At 46.1% G+C, this 25808-nt stretch overlaps 1 long non-coding RNA gene across 6 annotated transcripts; it reads left to right on the forward strand.

Annotated features, from left to right (window-relative positions):
* Nucleotides 1-25808, forward strand: LOC110346685 (uncharacterized). 6 transcript variants are annotated; one of them, XR_015452543.1, is made up of 6 exons: nucleotides 1-84; nucleotides 3944-4056; nucleotides 5275-5580; nucleotides 6739-6957; nucleotides 10077-10237; nucleotides 11312-13102. It is a non-coding gene; the product is annotated as an uncharacterized LOC110346685 (long non-coding RNA). The 6 variants fall into 6 exon arrangements; XR_015452547.1 differs by having other exon boundaries at nucleotides 6759-6957; XR_015452544.1 differs by lacking the exons at nucleotides 10077-10237; nucleotides 11312-13102 and adding exons at nucleotides 23812-23935; nucleotides 25222-25808 and having other exon boundaries at nucleotides 5275-6957.

Raw genomic sequence — 25808 nt, forward strand, 5'->3', positions numbered from 1 at the left:
CATGGACAGTTGTGCAGGTTGGACTTTGTACGAGCTTGTCTGGCAGGGATACATGGGATTAATATCCAGCCCAGACCTTGCAGGGTGAGTTGCGCACCTGTAAATCTTCCTCCAATCCCACAGAGGTGGCTGGCCTGGGGTGGGCTCTTATGGCACATTAGGTAAACTGGGCTTCCCTGGGAGTTACCTACTAGAGCACACGGGAGAGGGGACTTGTCCACTCAGTTCCCCCAGCTGTAGAGATGGGAAGCAATTAGAGAGAAGGAAGCTGGCGGACCCATGAGCTCAGAAAAAGGAAGTGGGAGGGAAAAAGAGCAGTCAGAGTCAGAGTTCCCTGTTCCAACTAACCCTCCCCTGCCTGGGGCTGGAAGTTTGCTTTCTCCTTCAGTTCTGTTATTGTCCCTGTGTTCTGATTTAAATCCCCTCTGTTACTTAAGCAGGTAAGTTAGGACTTTGCTCTTCTTGGTCAATATAATCTTGAATACTAAAGGAAAGAAGTTCGTGTGTTGAGATTTGGAGAAGAGAGAACAGATGCAAAAGGCAGATCAGAGGTTGAACTGAAAGAACATGGCGACCAGTTTGAGGAGTCACTGGAGAGAAGCTGTGTAAGCCACAAAGTCTTGGCAAAGTCCCAAGCGTTTGGCTCCCGAGACTGGCACAAGTGGGCAATCAGAAGATAAACCTTGTTGGGCAAGGGGAAGGGAAAATGCATTCCTCCACTTATTCATCGACTGTGCAGTGGCTCCCCAAGGCCTGCCTGGGCTCTGCAGACAAAGTGAGCTCGGGTCGGGTGGGGCCTGTGGGCATCGCTGACTGGTGCTCAGCTGTGACTCTCCACTCTGAGCCTGGCACTGGACAGGGGTCTGACCAAAGTGCATCCCGGTAGTGCTGTCCAGCAGGCAGCTGGAAAGAGGGTTGAGTTGGCCTTTCAGTGGGAAGTATCATCCTCACGGAGATCATTTTGGAAGTGGTAGGAGACAGTACTTAGAGAAGAGAAGTCAGGCTCCACAGGCCTTGAGTGTCCTGCCTCAGCTTCCTCTGTGGGCTGAGAACACAGTGTTCCTTTGGCCCGTGTAGCAGAGACCCAGGCAGGAAGAGGAGGGTTCTTTCCTGAAGGACAGTCAGGGGCCAGCTGGCTTTGCGTCCCCGCCGCACAAGGCTGCAGTGTTCATGACCCTGAATAAGCTGGCGAGCTCATGGGGCAGTGTCCTGAGCTACAGAGCAAGGATACGAACCCATGACCCAGAAAGGGTGTTGCAGGATAACATTCACTCACCACGAGCAGGCACTGAACACTGTGCACAGGTACTGGGGGAAGAACCCAAGGGGAGCCCCAGTGGAGCGCTCTCGGGGGTTCAGCAAGGTTTCTGGCCCCTGTGGCTGGGTTCTGACTCACCCCAAGCAGCTCCTCCCACCACCAATCAACACCTTCCCAGCCCACGTGAAGGGCAGTGTTATTATTATTATATTTTTTATTAGTAAAGTAAGAGAAAAAGGTGATTTGTCCTTTGGAGAGCTGGTTGCCAGAGCTGCTTTGCCAGAGCTGCTATGCTCTGCAGGCCTCACAGCCAGAGACTTAACGTTTTATTTGTGGTTTGAGTTACATGCAAGGGTGAAAACCCCAGAAAAGGAGAGGGGAAGGAAAACACATTTGAAAGTTGAGAAAATTGCCCCAGGTCCACAAGGGCAGACGATTCATCCAAACAGAGAGCTCCACAGAATCCTAGGAGTCTGGCTGTGGCTTTCGCTTCTGGGGCTCTGGGCCTGCTGTGTGGAGCGGGGGAATTTTCTTCATGCATTATGAAAAATCACAAAATCAGTACCTTTAGTGCTTCAGTGCTGACATTATGGGAGGTTTTTGGAAGAAAAACAAAAACAGTTTTAGGTTTGGGGTGGTTTTTTTCCTTCAAGGTTGCTACACACAGTACTTTGGTCCTTAAAGGCAGCATTTGGAGCTGACACCCAGGATACTAAGCAGAGGGAGGTGGGCATTGTAAAGAGCCCTTAAGAGGCCGGGATTTAGCTCAGCCGCACAGTGCCTGCCTGGCAAGCACGAGGTCCTGAGTTCAACCCCTGGTATCAGAAAAAAAAAAAGAGCTCTTAAAACCTCCAAGTCCAATATCCCCCACCCCAACACTGATGCTGAAAACAAGGCTCAGAGAGAGTGGGAAACATTTCTGAGGGAACACGGCATACTTGTGGAAGAAGTAAGTCCAGACCCCAGGGCCCTTGGACTCAAACGATCTCTCCGACAGCCTGGAGGCAGGGTAGGTGACATTTCACTCAGGTACCCCACCTGGACTCCCCGCATGTTGACATTTCTGCACTGTGACTTTGAAACCAGCCTTTTACAGCCTTGGCTTTGGAAGGGCAAACACTGTTATCAATAAAGCAACACAGGTGCCTCATAGAGTTGGGTCCAGCTGGAGCCAGGCAGGAATCGAGACCCCTCCACACACAGACCAGACCCTGTAACCTCCCCGGGGAGTCAGCCAGGGCCACACAAGGCGGTTTCCATCCAGTGACCCATTTGCAAAGCTCCCCAAGCCAGCCTCAGTTTCCTCCGCTCAGCCACATGAGCCACATTTCAAGCTCCTTAGCCACCTGTGGCTACTGGCTGTTGTATGGGATGGTGACGATGCAGAATTATCATAGGAAATCCTACTGGAGATGCTGGCAGGGGTTCTGGGTTCCTGACATCGGTTCTAGGTCTCACCACGGCAGCTGTCTGGAAGCAGAGGTCTGGCCAGGGCTGGACCCAGCTGTAAGGGCTCCAGCAGCTCTCTCCTCCTGGTCCTCTCTAATACCCTGAAGATTTGGGGTCAAGGTTTGGAGCAGGCTGAATGGCCTTCCTGTACCCATCTCAGCAGAGTCCCAGAGTGGGAGGGTGTGTGGGGCGAAGGCCTGGGCCATGCCTCATGGAAATTCTGGTGCCTGGAGTCTGAAAGCCTTGCCTCTGAGTCCTGCTCAGCCCCGCAGAGTAAGTGACTCACTGGGCCTCTCTGAGCCTCCGTTTCCTTCCTATCTGCCTTCTCTCCCCAGAAGTCACGTAGGGCAGAGATAGTGAGGAACTGCCTGCCAGTGGACTCACTGTGAGATCTGGTAGAATGGGAAACTTCTACAGGGAGGAGGGAGCCTTCTCCTAGCTCTCTTTCTCTGCTAAAAGGGGATTGAGATGGAGGCAGGTACTGCCTTAGAATCTATGTGAAAAGATGTCATATTATTTAGAGACCTTTTTTAGGAGTCTGGAGATTAGAAGAATCTGGTATCCCAGAAACAGGAGGAGAGGAGAGAAAGAAGCTCTGCTCAGCACCTGTTGTACCCTAGATAATGTGACAGTCACTTTCCTGTATGAGGAAGGCTGCTGCTGCTGATGATGATGATGATGATGATGATGTTGATGATATCTTTGTTGAGTGCTATCTGTGTGATAGGAAGAATTCTGAGTGCTTTCCATATATGAGCCTCATTTTACAGATGAGGCAACTGAGGCACTACAGAGTTAAAATAGGTCACCACAGTCTCCCTAAACAAAGATGCAAACCTCAGTAACCGGAACCGCAGGGCTGTGCATGTAACTGTCTCTCTACCCTGGTGACAGTCACACTGAGGGATTCTCACATAATACTCCACACCCTTCACACAAGGGACTGAGACTCAGAAAGACCTGGTTACCTGAGTGGGGATCACATAGAGTAGAGCAAGGGGTCACTGAGGTTTCTTCTTTCTTCTTCCTAAACATTTCCTTCCTTGGCTATCTTTTTGACTGGTCAAAGGCATTATTCAGTTTGAGCATAAACCTGGCTTTCTATTACTGTATTTCCAGGCCTGAGTCTTTTTTTCCCTTCAGGATCACACAGAAAAATCTACTTCCTCTTCCAAGGAAAATGTCCAAGTACCCCAAAGTCCAATCCTCACCTTCCTCCTCTCTGCTCTCCCTCAGCAAAGAGATATCCAGGCCCTTCAGCTGATGCACACAGGATGGCGCCCTGGCCTTCACTGCTCCTGTTCTGCTCTTTGGGCCCAGTTCTGACTTGACTGTGACAATCTGAAAAGGTAGAACTCGCTCTTACCCTGCATTCCAACTCCACCCGCAGCACAGAAGTGCAATGTTACCTTAGTTATGCGACACACTGTACTCCTAGTAACACGACCGAAGCTCACGTCAGCTCTGCTGGCAACACCACAGCACTTCGACCCTCTCGTGTCCCACTTCCCTGTCTCCGGTCCTTTCCTCCACATGCACTGGTTTCTCAAGGCCACTCCAAGTGGCCTTGCCCTGGGACTCCTGAAGGGTCCCCCAGCAGCTACTTTGGTGGCCTTAGGCTTGGGCCGGTCCACTCCCAGTGTCAGACTCCAAAGCCCCCCGAAGACCACTGGGCCCAGGAGGAAGCTGGGAAATGCCTTGATCCCTCCAGAGAGCTGCAGCCAGAGGACTTCACAGAGCCAGCTCCGCCCACAAGGCCTGGACGTGGCCCTCCCTGAGCCCTGCAACAGGGTGCTGCAGTAGTGTTGGAAGCCACGTTTAGTTCACACTGTGAACCAGTGGTTCGTAGTTCAGGTTTTGGAAACAGATGGTCTGGATTCAAAGCCATTCACCAGCTTTGTGACTTCAGGCCAAGCTTCCCCCTCTGTTTCCCCCTGAGAGACTGGTAACAGCATTCAGGTCATTGTGATGACCAATGATGGAAAGAGAAGAGAGGAAAGACAGCGGATGGCCCCAGTGCCTTGCCACAGGGAGTTTTAGCCCCAGGGTGGCTTGTTCCAGCCTGTGTCCTCCCAGACAAGCATTTTTCTGGCAAGTGTTCACCAGAGATGTGGGGCAGCTGGGTGCCGCCATGGAGAGGACACACACTCGTGGCAGCCTGAGCCCAGGTGCTTGTTCTGCCCAGGACTTTGCTCTGCGTCTGCACCATGGCTGGGGCCTCTCCATTGTTCTTCCGCACCCCTAACTCACACATTGCCTCCTGGGCCATCTCTGAGTGTGCAGCTGCTCAGATAACCCTCAGTATGACATTGAGCAAATCCCATAACTCATCAAACAGACAATGCTGCCTGCCAGGCCAGGCTCTCGCACTAGCTCAACCGATAACTAGGGCCCAGCAGAGGTGGATGCTCCAGAGCTGCCCTGCCCACCAACACAGTACTGCTCTGTGCCAACCCTGGGCTGCGCACAGGGCATCAAAAGATTTTAAAAGCTGTACTTCCTGTAAGGTGTTTCAAGTTTAATAGAAGAAATTAGCTTTTTTTCCTTTCTTTTTTTTTTGGTACCAGGAATCAAACTCAGATACCTGCACTTGCCAGGCAGGCACCGTGCCACTGAGCTAAATTCCTGGCTGACAAGAGGGGAAATAAACTTCTGAGCCTCTACCCTGACAGACAATGCTAAGGACTGTGATGGAATAGTGTCTAAAGGAATATGCGACACCAGGAAGTACTCAGTCACTTCCCCAGTTTGCCTCAGTTTCCTCATCCATCAAATGAGGGAAATTAGTTGCTTCCTGTCACGAGATGATTCCGGTGAGCTTGGTGGAAGTTTCAGTTCTCTGCCAGTCTTCCATTTCCTTACCTGCCTTCCTGGTAAGAACTTAATCGGCTGTGCTCCCTTTGTGCCTCTGTCCCCACAACTCAGCATAGCATTCGTGCCCAGTCAATATCTGCTGAGCAAGCGGAAGAGAGAATTTATTACCTACTTATGTCCCCCAGAACCCAGGGAGGTACACTTACTTGATAGAAGGGGAAGACACTGTGTACAGAGTTCAATGAGCTTCCTAGTGGCCCGTGACCAGGACAGACATCTTCAGACCTGCTGTGATGACCTTTCTGCTAGATTCCACAACGCAGGCCATTCTGGCTTGGGTGGGGTGGCACTGTACTGCTGGATGTGATTCACCTTCCCCAGAGGTCCTTGATCCAACCCAGTGTCTCTCACACTGAGTCACAGCAGAGCTGTCCTGTTGGACAGGCAAGCCCAGGGATCTCTTAGGCTAGCCAGGACACTGCCTGGGAAATCCCTTGTGGGAGAGGGCATGGGAGTGCATGCAGGGAATCACGGCCCATCCACTCCCCTCTCCCACGAGGGTGTCCAAAGGACAACACCTACCCAGTCACTGTGCCTGAGGGCTCTAGCTCAGCGGCACCCCTTCTGCGTTCCCACTGTGGACACCTGAACTCCTGCCCTCATCACCAAGATTGACTGGGCTTACAACCTCCGGTTTATGAACCTCCCTTCTGAGCAAGTTGAATAGCTTTCCAGGCACACATTCCATCTGTTTACTCAACAGAAGTTGCTGGGCACCAGTGTGATGCCAATTTGTGGGCAACAGAGGCAGGCATCGTGCTAGAAGGAGAGATCACTGAGTGAGACAGGGGCCAGCAAGACAGAAGGGGCCAGGGTTGCTGTATTGCCAGCTCCTCTCATGGAAACTAGTGGGGTCCCCGATCTCCTCCAATAGCAGCACCCCCAATGACCTAAACACTTGATCTGACTGATCAGGGTACACACTATCTCTCAGTTACCACCTGGGGACCAAACTTCTCACACAGGAAAGCTGGGGTATGGGGACATCTCCAGACCATAGCAGTGTAGTATGGGGATTTTGGTCAGCTGTGTGTAACAGAAAACTCACCCTGATCATGAGGTTGAAGAAGCCCAGAGAGAGGTAGCTGGGACTGAGCTGACACTCTATGGTGGCAGAGGCCAAGGCACCTTCTGACTTGTTGCCCTGCCATTCTCAGCACATATGTTCCACCTCCAGCTCCACCCAGCAAGGAGGAAGAGCAGGATACAAGGCCTTGCACGGTGCTTGCACACACCACTTCTGCCAGCATCCCAAGGACAAGAACTCAGGTCCACAGCAGCATCTGGCTGCAGTGGAGGCCAAGCACTGCCCACTTCGTTTCCAGCAGCCATGCGCGCAGCAGAAAATCGGAGGTGTTTCCATTAAGAGGCCACAGGTAAGAATGGCTTATTTTCAGAATCTGCCTGCCCAATTTCTCAGCTAAACTGCCAGTGGGCTTTCTCTATGGGAAGGTGCAATCGTGTAGTCTTGAGCGAATGAGTTACCTTCCCTGAGTCGCCTCGCCTTATGCAAGTTGTTTTATCCCTGCGATCCCATTCTCTCTCAGGTGAATGTGATAATATCAACCTCCTACATGGCTGGGTGGCTTACATGGCATCATGAAAGATGTGAAAAATTAATTTTGATGATATGTTTTATTTTACCGAATGCATCTAAAATCTTACCTCAACATGCAATCAATTTAAATTACTAACAAGACATTTTACATTCTATTTTTCACATTGGGACTTGGAAGTTGAGTGTGCATTGTAAACTCACAGCACATCTCAATTTGAGCACATCACACTGCACATGTTCATCTGCCACATGTGGCTTGGACGGGGCAGGTCCAGGCCCTCTAAGTGGCCCTGCTGGTGGCTCCCATAGTGGCCAATGCTTGCAAATGAAGATTCACTCCTTTTTGTGACAAAGGTCTGCTTACCTGGCTTGGCCACAAGCAAGGACCTTGCAGGGATGAGATGAGTGGTCCCCCAAGCCCCAGCCAGTGTCTGGTATGGAGCAGACACTCAATAAATATTTGCCAAACAAATGTTATTTGTTACTCTATCCCTAGTGCTCAGCCCAGTGCTTGACCCTCAGTAGGCATTTAATAAAAGCTTAATAAAGAATAAAGTAAGGGCCCAGCGTTTTAATGGTAAGTGAACTTGCTATTTGACAGCAGGTCAAAACCAAGCAGTTTATTGGAGAGGGGACAATGGTACCTTTATAATCCTCCAAGTAACACCTGCTGCTAAGTGAAATTTCTTTCACCACCTCACCTGTCCCGAGCAGAATTGAGCCACCCGGGAAGCCACCCGCCTTCGCATTCTGGTAAAGTCACGGGGTCCCTGACCGCAGGGAACAACAAGTACACTGGACTCCCATGGGCAAATCTGGAAGTCCCAGCTCAGTCTCAGTTTCTCCCTTTCACTGCATTCCTTTCATGCCAGGACTGACTCAGCATAGCGCCTGTAAGAGGCTCCGGAGAGTTAATCATCTTTGCACCTGCAAGACGAGAGCAATGGCACAGACCTTGCTGGCCATGCCATTGCAAGGTTCCTGTGAGAACAGAGCTTCCCTCCCAGGCTGTGCTCAGTGAGGGGCAACTCCCACGAATCCCACAACAACCTGGCAAGGCCCTCCTGAATGTCATTCACAAAGTGACACTTAGCATCCTTCGTGTCCTGACAACCCGCCACAGGCCGGAGCATTTTCTTAGAGCTGTGTCGAGCTTCCCATTCACCCCTCCTTGTGGACAACTGAAACACACACGCTATTTAGAAAGATCTGGGCCAATTCCTCTCTTTGGAGCCTGGTGGCAGGCCAGGAGGCCAGTCACAAAGGCTGCATTCAGCTCCAACAACAGCAGCCTGATGGGCAGGGGCCTTGTCCCAAACATTCTTGACTGGAAGGTGTTGCTGGCCTCTGAATATTTGTTACTCTGCTTCCATAGCAACTACAGTGGCTGTGGCAAGACCCTGAAAGAGCGCACGAAGCTGGGAGGGGCTGCAAAGTGGAGCTCTCAGCTCCTTTCAGAGGGTATTGAAGAGAAGCTATTATGCTGGTTGCACAAGCTTGCCGCTGCTCTGACAGCCAAAATATGTACAAGACTCTACCAATTGCCCTGCATCGGTTTCAAGAGACTTAAATCTGATTGAGGAGCCTGCTCACTGTCCACAGAGAGCAGCCCGGTGTACTGAGTGTGGTCTGTCACAAGACAGCACTTGTGACATCACTCACTACCTATGAAACTTTGGGGAAGTCACTTACTGTCACTGAGCCCTTTCCACAGCAAAAACAAATCAAAACAAAAACCCCTCAATCGAGCCAAATTCAGTAAACCTTGTGGATGCCTGAGCTGATGAAACACCTGGCTAGTGCCCCTGGGAGCTCAGAGCCTTCTGAGCAGAGCTGTATTAAATACAAGCGTGGGCCATACCATGTGCCCACTGCCTGGCACCCACTGGGATTAATTGTACTGTTAAAGTTTTATTTTCCTCTTTCTTCAAACTAGGCTATGCCAAGAAAGCCCTGAAAGATAAATAAATGGCCATGTTCTTTTATAAAGTTTTTCTAACTAATATAAATTTACGAGTTTGGGCATAAGTGGGAGGGACTGTCTTTTACTCCTTGTGTCCACTAGGTCTTTACTCCAGCCCCTACCTCCTTGTATTTTCTTCGATACTTGCAGAGTTGAGAAGGACAAGAGAGGCTTTCCCCTCCAGGTTGAAGGGGCTGAGGCCCGGGGTGAAGTTGTCTATTCAGGTTTCAGGGGAACTACAGACAGAGCTGGGATTCAAACACAATTCCCAAATTATTCATTCAGCAACTATTTCTTGAGCGGCTTCCAAGTATCAGCATTGTTCCAGGCACTGGGGTTAAAGGCAGGAAACAAACAAATTTGCATTAAGGAGCTTACACTGCAGGGGAAGGAAGCAGGCTAGTAACAAACACCTAAATCCATATGGTATCAGGATACAGTAAGTACCGCAGGGCAAGGAACCTGCAGCAGGAAAAAGTAGTGATGCAGAATACAACTTCGTAGGGAATGGTGTGGGTAGTCCCTGAGAAGTGAGGCCCTAAGGCCCTGGTGGAGGCGTTCAGGTAGGAGGCAGAGTAAGGTCCAGGGCTTCAGTGGGGGCATGTGTTGGCATGGGGCCAGCATGGCTGGAGCAGAGAGAGGGATAGGGATACTAGTGGGAGATGGAGCCAGGAAGAAGTGATCAGCCCAGTTCATGAGGACCTCACAGGGGATGAAATGAATGCTGGATTTTAACCTGGGTGAGATGGGAGCTATTGGAGGCCAGAAGGCAAGGAGTTAGCAGGATGTGACTTAGCGTGTTGAAAGATCCCTCTGTCTCCCACGACAGCAACAGTGTGAAGGGCAGCAAGGATGCACGCAGGAGACCAGGTAAATGACTGTTGCAACTGCACTGGCCGGGAGGGAGGGCACCAATAGACAGTGGTGGCCTGGGGTGATAAGGTGCATCAGAGTCCGGGCTTCTTCCTCTGCAGGATGCGCTGTTGGGTGGAAGGTGGAGTGCGCATGAGAAGCGTCGAAGACTCGATGACTCCACTGGGGCTGAGAAACAAAGAGTGAAGCAACCTTTTCCAGAGAGGGGAAAGCGTGCAAAAGGAGCAAGGAAGGGTTGTGGCTCAAATATGCTATATTTGAGGTGGGTGTTGGAGAACTCATGGAGACTACAGGGGCAGTGAGGGGCAGGCTGGAGATGCTCGTGTGTCCTTTTTCAGAACATGCGTTATTTAGAAGCTGGCTTGGAATCCCCAGGGAGGGAAGAGAGCAGTCCAGGCTAGAGAAGACACCAGTACTTGGGACCTTCCCAAATGAATGAGTGAATAACCCAGCTAGGGAGCTGCAAAGGAGGGGCACATTAAGGTAGGAAGAAAACCCACAGCCCCTGTCCTAGATGCAAGTGAAGGGCGTAGGTTCTGAGAAAGGACTTCAGAGTTAGCTAAGCATGGACCACAGTGACCTTGACATGCCCACTGTTGCGGTGAGGGCAAACATCAGAGGGAATAGGGTCAAGAGACAACAGGAGGAGAAGAAGGACAGACCTCAGGTAGCTTCAATTATACAACTTTTCATGTAAAGAGAAACAGGGAAATGAGAGGATAGGAATCCTTGGAGGCCTCATGTTTCAAGGTGAATGATAGCATAGCATGTTTGTGTGCTGACAGGAATGGTCTGCCGCAGAGGCACACACTGCAGAGTCAGAGAGAGGGTCCTAGGATAGGCAGCACCCTTGAGTATAATAGAGAGATTGGACTGATTTCAATCCTTGGTGTGTGTTCTACTAGAAAGACATGGTCACCAGTTAATAAAATCATATATCTGGGGATAATTTCAAACTGATTTCAAATGCAAGCATTTCTTCCAATTACATAGAGTCAATTTACCAGAAAGTGACAAATAGTGTCCAGTGGGTCTTGGAGAGCCTACCTTAGCGACTTCTTCCACTGGCTCACAGACTGGTCCTCACCCCTCAGACAGTGATCGTCTGTGTGGTAGCTCCCAAGGTAGGCAGAACCCCCCGTGGGCAGGGCCTGTGCTCTGGCTACTGCAGCCCTACCTCCACAAACCACTGGGGAAAGAAAGGAGAGAAAGGAACAGAAAGAAAAAAGTGGGAATTAGATTTCTGTGTCCTAATAAATCTTACAAATGGAGCATAAGCCTGATGTTATTTTGTAAAAATATCTTCCTGACAGCTGAGTATATAATTTGTTTATAGTTTGTGAAAGATGAAGAAAGAAAGAAAGAAAGAAAGAAAGAAGGAAGAGAGAAAGTGGACTGAGTACCAGTGGTGTCCTCAGCACTCTGCTAGGCACAGTTGCATGGGTTACCACTTTTACAGTCAACACAGCAGGGAAAAGCTGCATCTGCCCGAGTCGCCAGCACCATCTTCAGTGACGTCATCACGTAACAGCAAGGATGTCTCCTAAAGAGAGAAGGCCCACCAGTGGAGCTCCGTAAGCAGACTCCAGATAACAGCAATGGGGAACCAGCATGGAGTGGTCATCAGGCATTGTCACCCACAGTTCTATCCAAACCTGGGACTCGATGTGTCCAAATCATACCATTCTAGAACTGTACAGCAGCCTTCCCCTCATCAAAATGTCAGCACATGTAGCACATTATGCCAGCAGGAATGACAGCATGCAATTATGCTGAGGTCAGACTGCCATGAACGAAATTGGGCTCCATTACTACCAATCATACTATATGCCTATTTCCTCATCTGTAAGGTAGGAGTAGCAATAGATGTACTCATTCTAAAATCCAGTTACAGTGTTTCAATACCATCTGGACCATAGTAAGTGCTCATTAAATGTTAGCATTTATTCAGTTCAATCAACTCTTACATACTGTGCCACCCGGGACCCATGCGTATCTGTTTGGCCCACTCTCACACACAAAATCAGACTAATTCCATCTAGAAAGAGTGGGCTTAGGCCTTGGAGACTGAGCTACTCTAATGGGGGTACAGCAGCACCAGCCAAACTGGCCCCCTTTCTGCTCCATGAGTTGGCCCGTCCACCTTGGCCAATGTGCAAAAATGTTTGTGGCGAACTCATTTGTTTTCCTTTCTGTTAGGTCGGCCTTCCAAAGGCAAAGAACTGCTGAAATTAACCCAAGGCAGGGGCCAGTGGAGCAGACGGGGTCTGGGCTAGAGCCAGGCGTAATGAAGTGGAAAATGTTCACACCACAGGCAGCATTACAATGCACCTGTACAAACAGAACTCAGCCTGCCATCCCTTCCTTCGGGGCCCAGCTGCCTCTCAGACTACTCTTTTATGGCTTCACTCCTGGCCATGCCTGGTCAACGTCAAGGTCTCTAATGAAGATAAGAGACAAAGGCCTCCAGAGAAGAGCTGGTAGAGATGGAACAGAAGAGAAGAAAATGAGCAAAGGTACGCTCAGCACAGACATCTCCTGAAAGTTCTGGGGAGTTCTCTGAAGACCATGTTACCTAAAACAGGGAAGAACTACAGCACAGCTCATGAAGATTGAAGTTACGTGGCAAGATTGAGGTAGAAAACTTTCACATTGCTTGGCTCACTTCCCACACCCATATGATCAGGCTCCATTCTGCAGACAAGGAAACTGAGGCCCAGGGAGACAAAGCCAGCAGGTGACCATGTCAAGATTCAAGCCCAGGAACCATGATTTGTCTTCTGTACTCAGACCAGTGTTGAGTGATGTTCTCAAAGCCACGCAGCTATCAAGTGGGAAGCTGGAAGTCCTGGTGTGGTGGTTACTGCTCCACTAGGCAGCAGGAAGAGAACTTGGGGACATCAAGGCCAGGCTGTCCTGAAGACTAGGCCAGTGAAGACAAGGGGCCTGGGTTTCCCCAGAGCAAGGCCTGTGGACCACAGTGCTACCATGAGGGAAGATGGGGAAAAGACAAACCATAGTTCTTGACATAGTGTGGCTCTACGTCTCCCAATTTCACAAGGGCTCAGTTTGTCCCTCCCTGAGATGGACCTTCCATGGGCACTAAATAGAAGGACTTTGTAAGGCACTTCCAAGGTCTATTGCTCTTCACTCCTCTCAGACTCAACCTTAAGTCACACCCAACTCTAATTGTCATAACCAGAAGCTTTCTTACCACCATGGGGGGCGGAGGGACAAAGGTCAAAAGTAGACATCATTACAACTGCCACATACCTGGCCCTCACCTCTCATTGCCATCTTCTTAAACATCAGTGGTTAGGGGCATAAAGAGAGGGAATGAAGATAGTTACTCCCCACAGGGAGTCTGACATATAGCAGGCCCTCAGTGATCACTAACACCTTTGACAAGCTATGGGTTCTTTGCAGATCAGAACCTGCTGCTTTATAGCATCCAATCATAGTGTCATGCAGCCTGCAGTAACTGCCTAGTGAATGCCTGTCTGTTGAGTGCAGGAGCTTTTCCGTCGCTCCCATCCTCCTGGTTTAGGCAACATCCAGGACTGTGTTTGGGCCTTTCTAAATGCCCTGGGGCCAGTTTGACGCACATCTCCCGGGGTGCCTCATGGCTTCTCAGAGTTCAACCTCACCTAATTCAAACTTAGCAGTAAGCTATGTTTGCCATTCTTCATGGTTGATGTTTATATGGCTGCTCTGAACTTTTATAATTATTACTGTTTAATTTAAAAAGAAGTTTAAATTTTGCAATGTACAAAAAAGTCAAGATTGCCATGTTTTGGTAAAATGCTTCATTCTTCAGTTTTCCCCATTCGATAAACTTTCTCTGGTCCCTATGTGGTAGGCAGCATAAGGACCTCACTGTCCCTGGAGAAACAGACATTGAAATAAGCACATTTAATACATTATGATTCCTGAAATACTGAAAACTGCAGAGAGAAACTAGTTACAAGTGTGGAGAGTTAGCCTCCATTTTGTCTTGAAAAGTGTTTATCTAAGCCGGTAATGCCATATACCATATGGCCCTAACTGCATCAAGTGGCCTCCATCTTCAGGGCTGAGGAGGTCCAAAGACATGGCCTGTTTTCTTCCTGCATCTTGAGGGAATAAACAGATGAGTACAGTTTAGGGCAAGATTTCCCAAGTCAATTCTACTACCTTATGGGCAGGGCCATGTTGGAATAAGTCAAGGTTCTAGTAGAAAATTAACGCCAGAAGATCAGGAGGATACCACAGGATGAAAGAAAAGAATCTCTCTTTCTCTCTCTCTCTCTCTCTCTCTCTGCAGATTTCCCTCATCTTTGTGATTCTTACTGAAACCTGGAAGTAACTCTTTCAAGAAAGAGTTTAAGTGATTTCAAGAGCACCCAGCCAGGGCAGGTGTTTCCCGTGGCTAGGAGGACACTCCTACTCCTTCATGCTCCTGCTTGAGCATCCCTTCTCTAATTTACTGTGAGGCTCTTGACCACAGTAGCACTTCCTATGACCATCCTCTAGTGGCAGCAAGTTTCACAAGACATATGATATGTCGTCTTCAACCTTATAGTTCTAGTAGGCGAGTGTCCTGACCAGCCCAAAGTAAGTGCTTCATAAGTATTTGTCATCTGAATAGATGACTGAGTGGATGAATAATGCCACGTTCATTTACAAGCGCACTGTGGTTTTATCTTTCTTGGAAATATTATAACCCACTTGCTCCTAAACAGATTTTTCAAAATCACATTCTATGAAATGTTACCAATTTATGAGATAATTTTACTGAACTAATAAAAAGTTAAAAAATAAGAAATAGGGATTCTTTTTGTTTTCAAACAAAATTTATCACATATACATAAGAAGAGTTCATTACCGTCACAGTGGCTGATGCCTTCAAAAGAGATGAAGACAAGCACTCCCTACATGAAAGGCCTGGGATCTCACGGGAGATTCTTGCCTTGTGAATAGAGGACATTCCATGATAAAGTGATGAGTAGGCATCATTAATCAGCTCATGCAGATTAGAGGTTTTTTAACTGATTATTGCTCTACCTTACATATATTTCTTACAAGAGCATTATACACTTCTGATATTGTTCAATAATTGTGTGCACTAAAATGAGTCAAAATGTGATCATTTCTTGCAATGATTAAATCATCCGAAAACCTTTTTTATTCCTAGTTATATTAATCCAAATGTACATTATACTTGTAGGTTTCTTTTGGTATTCCACCAAAATACTGCTTTTCTTAGGTTTCTTACATAAACAAGTCTGAGTAGTACTGCCATTATGGAAGCATATTATTGTAGCCCTCCTGACCCAACTTTCTGGGTTCTTTGGGGAAATACATTTGGAAGTAGAGAGAAGGCTGGATGAGAGTTGGAGATAATAAAATGAGATTCCTCAAAAATTAAAATTTAAAAAGACATGAAGTTCTTATAAAGCCACTGTTAACCAGGATGGTAAGGGAGCTATAAAATATATCAGGACCAACAGAAATGAGTTTTTAGGGGATAACAAGTTGGGTTAGGGTTTAAAACAGAAAGCAGCGGTTTGTCTATATAAAAGATAAGCGCATAGAGTGTCACAGAAATTTTGCAATAATAAAGATGCAGCATTATAACAGAAAGCATGAGAAATTAAATATTAGGCAAAGCAGATTTTTAAAAGGGGAAAATAACAATAATTACTTCACATTGATAAAAGTTACAGACCCAAATGAGGACATAACGGTAATAAGCACATTAAAGTTAAAATACTTCAATTTTGAAAATAGTAAAAAATGACATTTTCCATATTCACCTTCCCTCTACTATTTTTAAATGAATAAATGAAATGCCTAAAAAATTTTTAAATGAATCCTTTATGCCAAACAAAGAATGATGGGAAATAGAAAAATATATAAAAAACTAAAATTAATTAGTTTTAAAGTAGAAATATAGAATGATGTCACATATAAATGTAAAGACTTTTTTGAGATAACAAAATATCTTTACAAGCCTGCAACAAACTTATTCAAGAAAAAGAAACATGTTAAAAATGTGAAAGGAATATCCTACTGGAGAAGATACAAATTACTTTTAAAATGCTGTAACATCTATGAGTATTTTGAAAAATGTTAATTAACTTGGATAGTTTGTAGAAAGCATAAATTTAAACATTGGTTCAACAAGAAATAGAATTAAATGTGGCAATAATCAGAAGACAATTCCGAAAATATATCTTAAGTATTACCCTCTCCTTCAGCTTCCTGATCTTCAGTCCTTATAAGGTGAATTCTTTTATATTTTAAGAGATCCCCATGCTATCTAAAGTATCCTACAACATAAATATGAAAAATTACCTCATTTATTTTAGAAAGCTATCATAAATCCCTAGCAATAATACCAAAAACTGAGCAATAATAGCAAAATCAATTACTATGTTTGTGAAAATTGTAAGTAAAATGGTAGTGAAGTGAATTTCATAGTACATTAAAGAAATCATGGCCCCTGACTAAGTGGGGTTTATCTCAGGAATGCAGTGTTTCTACGTCATATGGATACATCAAGAAAGGATAAATACAAAGGTAATTTAGATAAATAATTTTTTTGGTACAGGGGATAGAACTCGGGTCCTTCCACTTGAGAGGCAGGCGGTGGAATCACTGGGCTAAATCCCCATCCCTAGATAAATAATTTAAAAGTCTTGGGGGCCAGGGATTTAGCTCAGTGGTTCCACCGCCTGCCTTGAAAGTACAAGGACCTGAGTTCAATCCCTGGTACCAAAAAAATAAATAAATAAAAGTCTTACCCTCCAACAATTTTAGAACACATCATGTGACTATAATTATTAAAGTCATGAAATATCAGTTCATAAGAACACAAGCAGATGAATGGAACGCAATACAAGGAAGAGATAGACCATATTTTACATTCAAAATGTAAGGTCACAAATCAACAGGGAGAGGGGGGAGGAGATACAGATCAGGAGGAAAGGAAAGGACAGCTGTCTCAAGGATCTCAAGTTTCTGGGCTGAAAAGGGAATCCTCCCAGGTTGGCTTCACAGGCAGAATCAGAAAAACGTGGGGTCAGGGAGAGAAAGATCTGCTCAGTAGGTGGAAAACAAGCAGCTGCCTCTAGTCAGTGTGAGCAGGATCTGAAACTTTGTTTGCAGGGACCAGGGCAAAATGAAAATGTGAAACTCTTGATTCAAAATTATCAAGCACTTCCAGATGTTAGCAGCAGAGCCCCTCGCCAAATGTGGTATGTGACAGGGCAGAATGCACCAGCCCAGCAGCAAGGCTCCCCCCACAAAGACAGGGACCAGCAGGAACTCTTCAAGAGGCTTGGAGCACGTGGCTGATAAATATAGTAAGTGTAGCATTTTAAGATAACGGCGATGTGCATCTCCCTCACTCTCACATTCTCACTGCTTCTCCACTGAGTGCCCATTGCTGCCTATAATTGGCAGGATATATGTTGCTGAAATATAAAGCATTACTTTGTTTTATATAACCTTACTGTGTCACAGCATCTCTATGCACATTACCTCTTTTGACCATAATAGAAAGGCATTATTTTTGTCCATTTTACCTGAAAAGAAAGTTAGACTCAGGTTAGTTCTGATGTGCCCAAGGCACACATCTGGAAATCTGGCCATCAAGGGTTCAAACCCCAGGTCTTCAAATGCTAAGTTCTTCCTCCCTTCCTCCCTCCCACCTTTCTTTCTTGCTTGCTTGCTTGCTTGCTTGCTTGCTTTCCTTCCTTCCTCCCTTCCTTCCTTCTTTCCTTCCTTCTTTCTTTCTTTCTTTCTTTCTTTCTTTCCTTCCTTCTTCCTTCCTTCCTTCCTTCCTTTCCTCCTTTCTGCATCTTTCCATCTCTCTGAACTCTTGTGCATCAGGCTGATGATAGGAGCCCACATCTTAGGTAGACTGTCAAGGAAACAGGTTCTCTCACACCACCAGTAAAATACTGGAAATGAGATAAAAGAGCAGATGCAGCACAGAGTGCTGGTTTCCACCTAAAGGGACAGAGGGAAGCTTCACAGAGAAAGCAGCCATGTGGACTTTGAAGGGTGAAAATTGAGAACAAACATAAAGAAAGGCATAGGCTCTCAAGGGAACTTGGATGCCCTAAAGTTCCACATTCAGCTTTGTGCCCTACTAACTTCCCTAGGAAATGATAGAAAACTGGGAGCCAAGGCCAGGAAGGGGCCAGTGAGCCACACCGAGAAGTGCTTTCACGCATTAGGCAATGCAACACATGTCACTGGAACCTCACAATCACCTGGCAAGGTGTATTTGTCACTTTCCCATCGCTGGGACAAAATACCCAGTGCACACAACTTAATGGAGGAGAGGCTTATTTTGTGTCACGGCTTCAATCCATGCTGGCTCCAAGGTAGAAATAGCATGGTGGAAGGTAATGGCAGAGGAAAAGGTGCTCAACTCATGGCACCCAGGAAGCAGAAAGAGAAGGAAGGAGCCAGGGACTAGAATACACCCTTGCAGCTCACACCTCCCAGTGACCCACCTCTATCCAGGTCCCCTCCTAACAGCACACTCAGCTACTGAACTCATCGATGAGTGAATCCACCAATGAGTATAGTGCCCACGTGATCCACTTTTGGGGGACATTTTAGACCCAAACCATAACATAAAGTCAGTGGGAAAGACCTTCCTGGGCATTTCCAGGGCCTGTGTGTGCCTGTACCATCAGCGAGGATCAGGACTAGGATCACAACATACACGGTCTCCCTCTTTTTCTGGGCTCTATTTGCCCCATCAGGAAGCCAGGGAAACAGGCCTCTCCATTGGCTTCATGCCTCAGTTTCCCTCTAGGGCAAACCTGACTGTATCTACTGCTTGCCTGTTAATCATAATAACCTCTCTGAGATGTCACCTGGAGAAGTCTCATTCCACAACAGATTTCAATCAAATACTTAACCGACAAGGTCAAGTTATAATGAGTTTACAGCAGATACAGCAGTTAGGAAAATAACAGAAGTAGCCAAAATAGCATCTACTGTATTGTTAAGGCAGTGTAGATATGGAGATTGATGACTGTACTCTAACTTTGGCTCTGCCACTTGCTGGCTACAAGTGGGTGCCTTGTGTGACTCTTAGCCTCGGTTTCATGCACATGGAGTTACCAATACATTATAGAGTTGTTATACAAATGAAACAACATAATAGATGTAAAAGTATTTATTTTATGAAGGACTACAAAACTGTTGGCTTTTATTACTCTTGGTGATATTATTCATTGTACTCTGAGAAAATTTGTGTCATTATATTTGCAAACCCCAAATCTCCATTACTTATGCGAGGAACACATTACTTCTAGTAAACAATCATATTAAGGTGGGAAGAACTGAAAGGTTAATCACTCCCAGAACATGTGGATTGATAGAACCTCTACGCAGACCAGACCTTCCCTTTGCATCCCAGATGAAACCACATATACACACAGCCAGCTCCTAAATTATGTTTCACAAAGGAAACAGCATAAGATCTAGGATAAATTGTCAGCATCCCCTGGTAGAGGCTGGTCCCTAATTGCTTCCCAAGGAACTGGTATCTAATGGTGGGAACCAAGACCTGCATAAAATACCATCATTTAAGGCATAAAGCATTTCAGGTATTAGCTTGACACAGGTAGAGTGTTAGGGAGATGGGAAGACAAAGAGAAGAACCCAAGAGGTCTTCCTGAAAGGGATTTTTGAATTAGACAGCATTGGCCACAGGTTACCAATTCAGTATAATGGAAAAAGTATGGAGTTTTGGTCCAGCGACTGACCAGTTGTTGATCCTTGTCAAACAACAATCTCTACCTCTGAGCGTTTCATCTCTAAAGCTATCAACTGGGAAGGATTGCTGTTTCCAACATTGTTTCAATTGTAGACACCAAAAACTTCAGTTTTTACCTAATACTCTTGCCTCAGGTGAGATCAAATTACATTTCTAAAAACTAAAGGTAATAATTCAGCAAGCGGCTATTCATGAAAAACTCAATATGTACCTGACTGAGTGCTGGGAGCAATCTGGATATCATATCATAAAATTATAGCATGTTTGAAATTCTAAGATGCCATTGATTTTAAAAATCATCACTGATTTAAAACTTTGAAGTTGAAAGGGGAAATTTATCATGTGCACATCCACTTGTAAAATCTATATAGATTTCAGAAAAACTAAATTTGAAAAAAAATGTATGGTTTTTGAATTTGAGAACAAGTGATCTAAAACTTCTACCCTCAAAATGTAAACCATCCCGTTGGCAAGATAGGACTACATGGCTGAAAAAGTGAAAAGTGAAGAGCAAATAATGGCTAAATACTCCAGACCAAACACTGGAAACTCAGTGAATCTTTCGGAGATCTGCAAGAGAGGGCTCTCCTCTTATGCTGCTCACCGCCCACTGCACACCACGTGTTCAGACAGTATTGATTACCGTCTTAAACATTTCTGTCCACAGAATTGCAAGGGCTCAACCAAGTCAGATCGGTTCACAGACAATTCCCAAGCATTGTTTTGTGCACAATGCTTGCTGAATACTGGGGAAAACCTAAGGCTTAAATCCCCTCTGCTGTTCCCTATAGCACCTGGTACAGCACACAGTGCCCAGTTCCTGTGCTGGGCTGAGCTGGTCCCTTATCCAAGTGAAGTTCAAATACTCATGAAATAGAACCAGTCAATCATTGAGTGAATGGTCTACATCAGTGATTCTCAAAGTGTGTGTGGTGAAGGACCAGGTTCGACTTTTCAATCGTAGCCAACTGGTACTTTCGTAAATTACAAAACCACATGCTTGAATGCCATGATGATGCCCAGTTGCTATGGAATTTCTCACAATTCACTCATTTTCCACTCGAGTGGCACCATAATTCCAAATACCTCATTATCTGAAAATCTTAGAGAGAATGGGGAAAGTAACCGGTTGGTAAGTGTTATAAAGCACTCAGTAACAATCATGATGAGAACATTTATCTTTCAAGGGCTTTCTATGTGCAAGGCACCATTATTGACTAGGAATGGGTCTAATTGTGACTTTTCATTGAAGAGGTGGCTGTTGAGGTGGAGAAACTGACTCATGCAGCCCTCACTCTTGTTTTGCTTACAGTTCACAGCTGCAAGTCATGCATTCAGACATTTTCACCAGATTGAAAGAAAAATTATCATCATCATTATAAAGCACAGGGTTTCTAGAAGCGGCACTTCTGGGTATAACTCCAGTAATCCATGTGAATTAGGACAAGTGAACTTCCCTCCACCCAGAGCCTTGGTTTCTTTGGACTACTGCGACCTCTAGAGCTCAAGGTCATTGTATTATATGCATGATGACGACCTCCTTGGTGTCATATGGGACACTCAAATGGCTTTTCACAGGCCCGAATGAGAGAGGCCAGCAGAGAGGAAGGCTCTCTGCGACCTCAGAGTTCTCAGAGTCTCCATATTGAAGAATGGCTAGGGCACAGGAGCACTATCTGAAGGAGAAACAGCTCAGGACAATGAAGTGCCTTCATTACGTGAAATGGGCACTGGCCTCTTCTGGGTGGTCCCATGCCCCGTATGAAAGAATCACAAAGATTCTGCTTGAAGGAAGAAGTTTCTGGCAGCCAGAGTCTTCCAAAGATGGAAGAGGTTAGCTTGACTGAGTGAACTGCCCTGTAGTATGAACCTGTTTCCCTTTCTTAGGAATCCTGTAGTGAATGACCCTAGCAGGAGATCAAACATCAGGCCGGAGAGTCCAGATGCTTCCTAAACTCGCCTTTACACTTCTAAAAATCAATGAAGCACTTTTCTCTGTGTGGGAGGGGCTTCCTCTGCTTGGACATATAAGTTAGTTCAGCTTTAAGATGCCAATCAATGAATCAGAATTATTAAAAATGGCAGAGTGAGTGCAGAGAAGTCGACCTGCTGTCCTTTTCTTCAGTCTAACCTTGTATAGAATATGAAGCATATTTACAAACTGCTGTCCCTTCTGAGACTCAGTGTCCTTTTCCTAGGTGATCATCTGCACCCCAACACTTAGGATGCTGGGAACGTCAGAGGTGTCAAAGTGTTTAAAAATGCTTTAAACAGTTGGAATAATTTCCTTCTTCCCTCCCATCATTTCTCTCTTCCTCCTTTCCTCACTCCCTTCTTTCCTTCCTTTCTGCCTTTCCTTCTCCCTCTCTCCCTTCCTTCCTTCTTCCTTTTCTTCCTTCCTTTTCTTTATTCTTTCTGGCCTTTTCTTTCTTCCTTAAATGTTTACCAAACAGATTTAATACTCCTGCTTTATAATAATTAACTGGAATATCAGGAGGAATAACATACAGTCTATACGTCAGGGAGCTGCCAATCTGGCTGGAGGATACAGACGTGTTCAAGTGCAGTTCAGTTCAGTAACAGAAAAGCAAAGTGACAGGACTGGAAATGGGCAAAGGACCTGAACAAACATTGCTCCAAACATGACCAAGAAGTTTATGAAAAGGTGTTCAACACTAGGGAAATTCAAATTAAGGCCACTCTGAGATATCACCTCACACTGTAGGCTATTATCAAAAGGACAAGGCCTAAGTGTTGGTGAGGAAGTCAACAAAAAAGAATCCTGTACACTGTTGGTGAGAATGTAGATTGGAACAACCATGATGAAAACTGTATAAAGGGTTCCTAAAAATTTTTAAATAAGATAACCATATGACCCAGTAAGCCTTCTTCTGGATATATACCTATAGGAGATAAAATAAAGGCATCTGCACACCCATGTGGAGTGTAGCACTATTCACCATAGCCAAGACATGGAAACAACGGAAATGTCTATCAACAGGTAAATGTTTTATAAAATGCTGTGTACATATACACACTGGAATATCATTTAGCCTCAAAAAGGAGACCCTGCCATGGGCCACCTGGAGGACATTATGCTAAGTGAAATAAAGCAGACAACAAAAGAAAAAATATCGCATCATGATTTCACTTTTATGTAGACTATAAAAAAGAGCTCAAATAAACAGAAATAAAGAATGAAAAATTGGTTACCACCAGTGGGGGAGGGGCAGAGGAAATGGGGCGAAGTTGGTCACAGGATGGAAAACAGCAGATATGTTGGGTGAAAGTGTCAAGTGCTGTCACGTGCACATGAGGACTGAAATTAATAGAATTGCATTGGGTGAGGTATTTTTGTTAAATGAGTAAATTTTCATTGCTCTTGTCACAAGACATACCTATTAAATGGTAATCTACTTCACTATAGTAAACACTACCTAAATGTGTCTCATAGTATCACGTTATAAATCTCAGATATACACAATAAAATTCATTCCCTCCCAAAAAAAACCCCCAGCAAATCACAAAGTGTGTCAATAGTGGGAAAATAGAAATGCATAAAATGGAAATTGTTCAGAAGTGGGGTGATCAATTCAGGTCAGAGGGCAAGGAGGCCTGAGACAGATTCCCAGAGAAAGTACCATGGGAAGTGGGTCTGAAAGGAAGACTTGCAGATGGCGTTGGTCAGATGGTGTTGGGGAGAGCTGGGTCGGGAGAGGGAGGGACTCCGGGGAAAGACAGGGAAGGTCCCTGGGCTATGGCGAGTTGGAAGAGCATGGTGTGTTCAGGGGTCTGGAAACAGAGCAGGAGAGTCGGGGTGTTATGTGGAAAATGAGGCTAGAGGTCAGCAGGGCTCAACAGGAGCACTCAACACCAACATAAGGAGCTCCGATTTATCCTGAGTCTAACGGGGAGTTTTTAGGGCTGTTCAGACTGAGGAGAGAAGAGACTGCGTCAGCGTATTAGAACTGGTGCGTGCTCAGCAGAGTGTGGGTTGAATAAGAGGGGAGGAGAGGCTGATTATTTGCTGCATTTTCCTTCCATGACCCCAGGTCCATGCCCAGCCCTTTGCGGACCTGCTCTGGGCCCCAGGAGGCTGAACTTGCAGATGCATCTTCTGGGCTCCCTTGAGCCAGGCTTCTGGGCTCGCCCATGGGAAACACCAGCAGGGAGAAGGTAGGCAGACAGCATCTCGTGACTTCATGCCTGCTCCCTCCCTGCTTCCACACCCCTCTCTGAAGCATCCCTTCCTCCATGCTCCCAGCTCCCACTAGGCTTCAGTACCTCTATGTCTCTCCTTTGTCCCTTCCACCCTAGAGCTGACAACCGCTACTCTCTGGGTACCTCACACCCCTTGTTCATTCCATGAACGCTGCCTTGCCTCACTGCGGAATCCCTCTATTAAGGCCTCCTTCTTTGAACCATGTAAGGTGCATTGTGCTTCCTGCATCTGTCAGGGTCAAGGGTGAATGGAGGCCTGGAGAGAGGAATGGCCTTTGCAGTAATCCGAGAGATGTTTGCAGAGGGAGTGTGGGTGACAGAGAGGTCCCCAAAATGAAGAATCCAGGAGGAGATGCTCACAGGGACAATTTCAATCACCTGAGTTAGAGGGGCCTGTGGGACATCAGGAGCTGTCCAGGAAGCAGACGGATGATGGATCCGGCCTCGAGTTTAGCCAAGGCACCAGCAGCATGGAGCTAATAACAGATAAAGACCATGAACAACAGAGACATCCACTGAACTTCCCACAAGCTCATCTCCCTGGCTGTGTTAATAATTTATGGATATTAAAAGAAGTAGAGTTATCATGACCCAAGAGCTCACAGAAGCCTCTGTTCAGAAACTGCCTGCTTTGTACCTTGATTGGCTGCCCCCCCCTTAAAGAGGTAGGGGTTTGTTTTTCAAACCCACAGTTTTTCACTGGTGTTCCATCTAGTCGTTCCTATTTTTCACCACCAGATTGTTTGCTGGGGAAAAGAACAAAAACAGCAACAGATGTCTTTGTTTGGGGGTTTTGCAAAACTCTGTGGTTAAGATAACACTTTCAATTAAAGAAATTGTATCATCCAAATACCATATGCCTACAAGCCTCAATTGCAAAAATCACCTGTTTTCAAAAATTGAAGAGTCCCTCTAACTACCACCACCCAGCTCAGTTGGGCATTGAAGCAGGTCCTTTCTTGTCTTTCCTCTAGAATCTTAAGAAGATTCTTAAGAAGCTGGTCAAGATGGACACTCTCTGATTTGTCCTCCATGGACACTCACCGGCAATTCCTCAGCATACACACACACACACACACACACACACACACACAAACACATGCGTGCGCACCTGAATGTGTGTAGCCTGTGTTATTCATTACGCAACAGAGCTGGGCTCATTTCAGGCACTTAGCAAGCAACTGTGGAGTCCGTTCATTCATTTCTTCTTTCCTTCCTCCCTCTCTCTGTTTCTTCTATAGCTCCACATTTTCTGAACTAACTCTGCCACATCGGTGCTAAGAACTGAGAGCAAAGAGAAGTGAGAAGATTTCCTGGCCTCAGGACACTCATCATCTAGGGGACAGATGGGCAAATGAGAAGAGAATTCTAATCTCAGGAGTAACATGAGATTTTTTAAAGAACCAGCAAGAACCAGTGCTCTTTCTTTTATGGTTCCTTCTTTCTACAGTGCCAAGAACTCAATAGATGCTTCAGTAAGTGTTTGTTGAATGAAATATTGTGGGATGGCTTATGCCCTACCCAGACGAGTAAGCACCATGCTGCAGAAGCACGGGGAAAATTGTGCTAACGTGTTGCATTGGGTGAGCAGAGAGGGACTCATGGAGTATGTGGGATAGGCACTGAGAGCTGGAATGAGAGGAAGGAAGGCGGAAAGATAGGACCTGCTGAGCTAGAGGAAAGGGAGAGGCATGGCAGTGCATAAAGGGACTGTCAGCCATGAGCAATCTAATTTGGCCACCCCAGCAGTGCAAGGAGGGCAGATGACCCAGCTCCTGTGTAAAGGTCTTCAGTGGCTGCTTTGGAGAATCCAGGCTGTGAGACCACT

Source organism: Heterocephalus glaber, unplaced genomic scaffold, assembly GCF_053883595.1.
Source record: "Heterocephalus glaber isolate CG9 unplaced genomic scaffold, H.glaber_assembly_v1.0 deba00001447, whole genome shotgun sequence".
NCBI classification, from domain to species: domain Eukaryota; kingdom Metazoa; phylum Chordata; class Mammalia; order Rodentia; family Bathyergidae; genus Heterocephalus; species Heterocephalus glaber.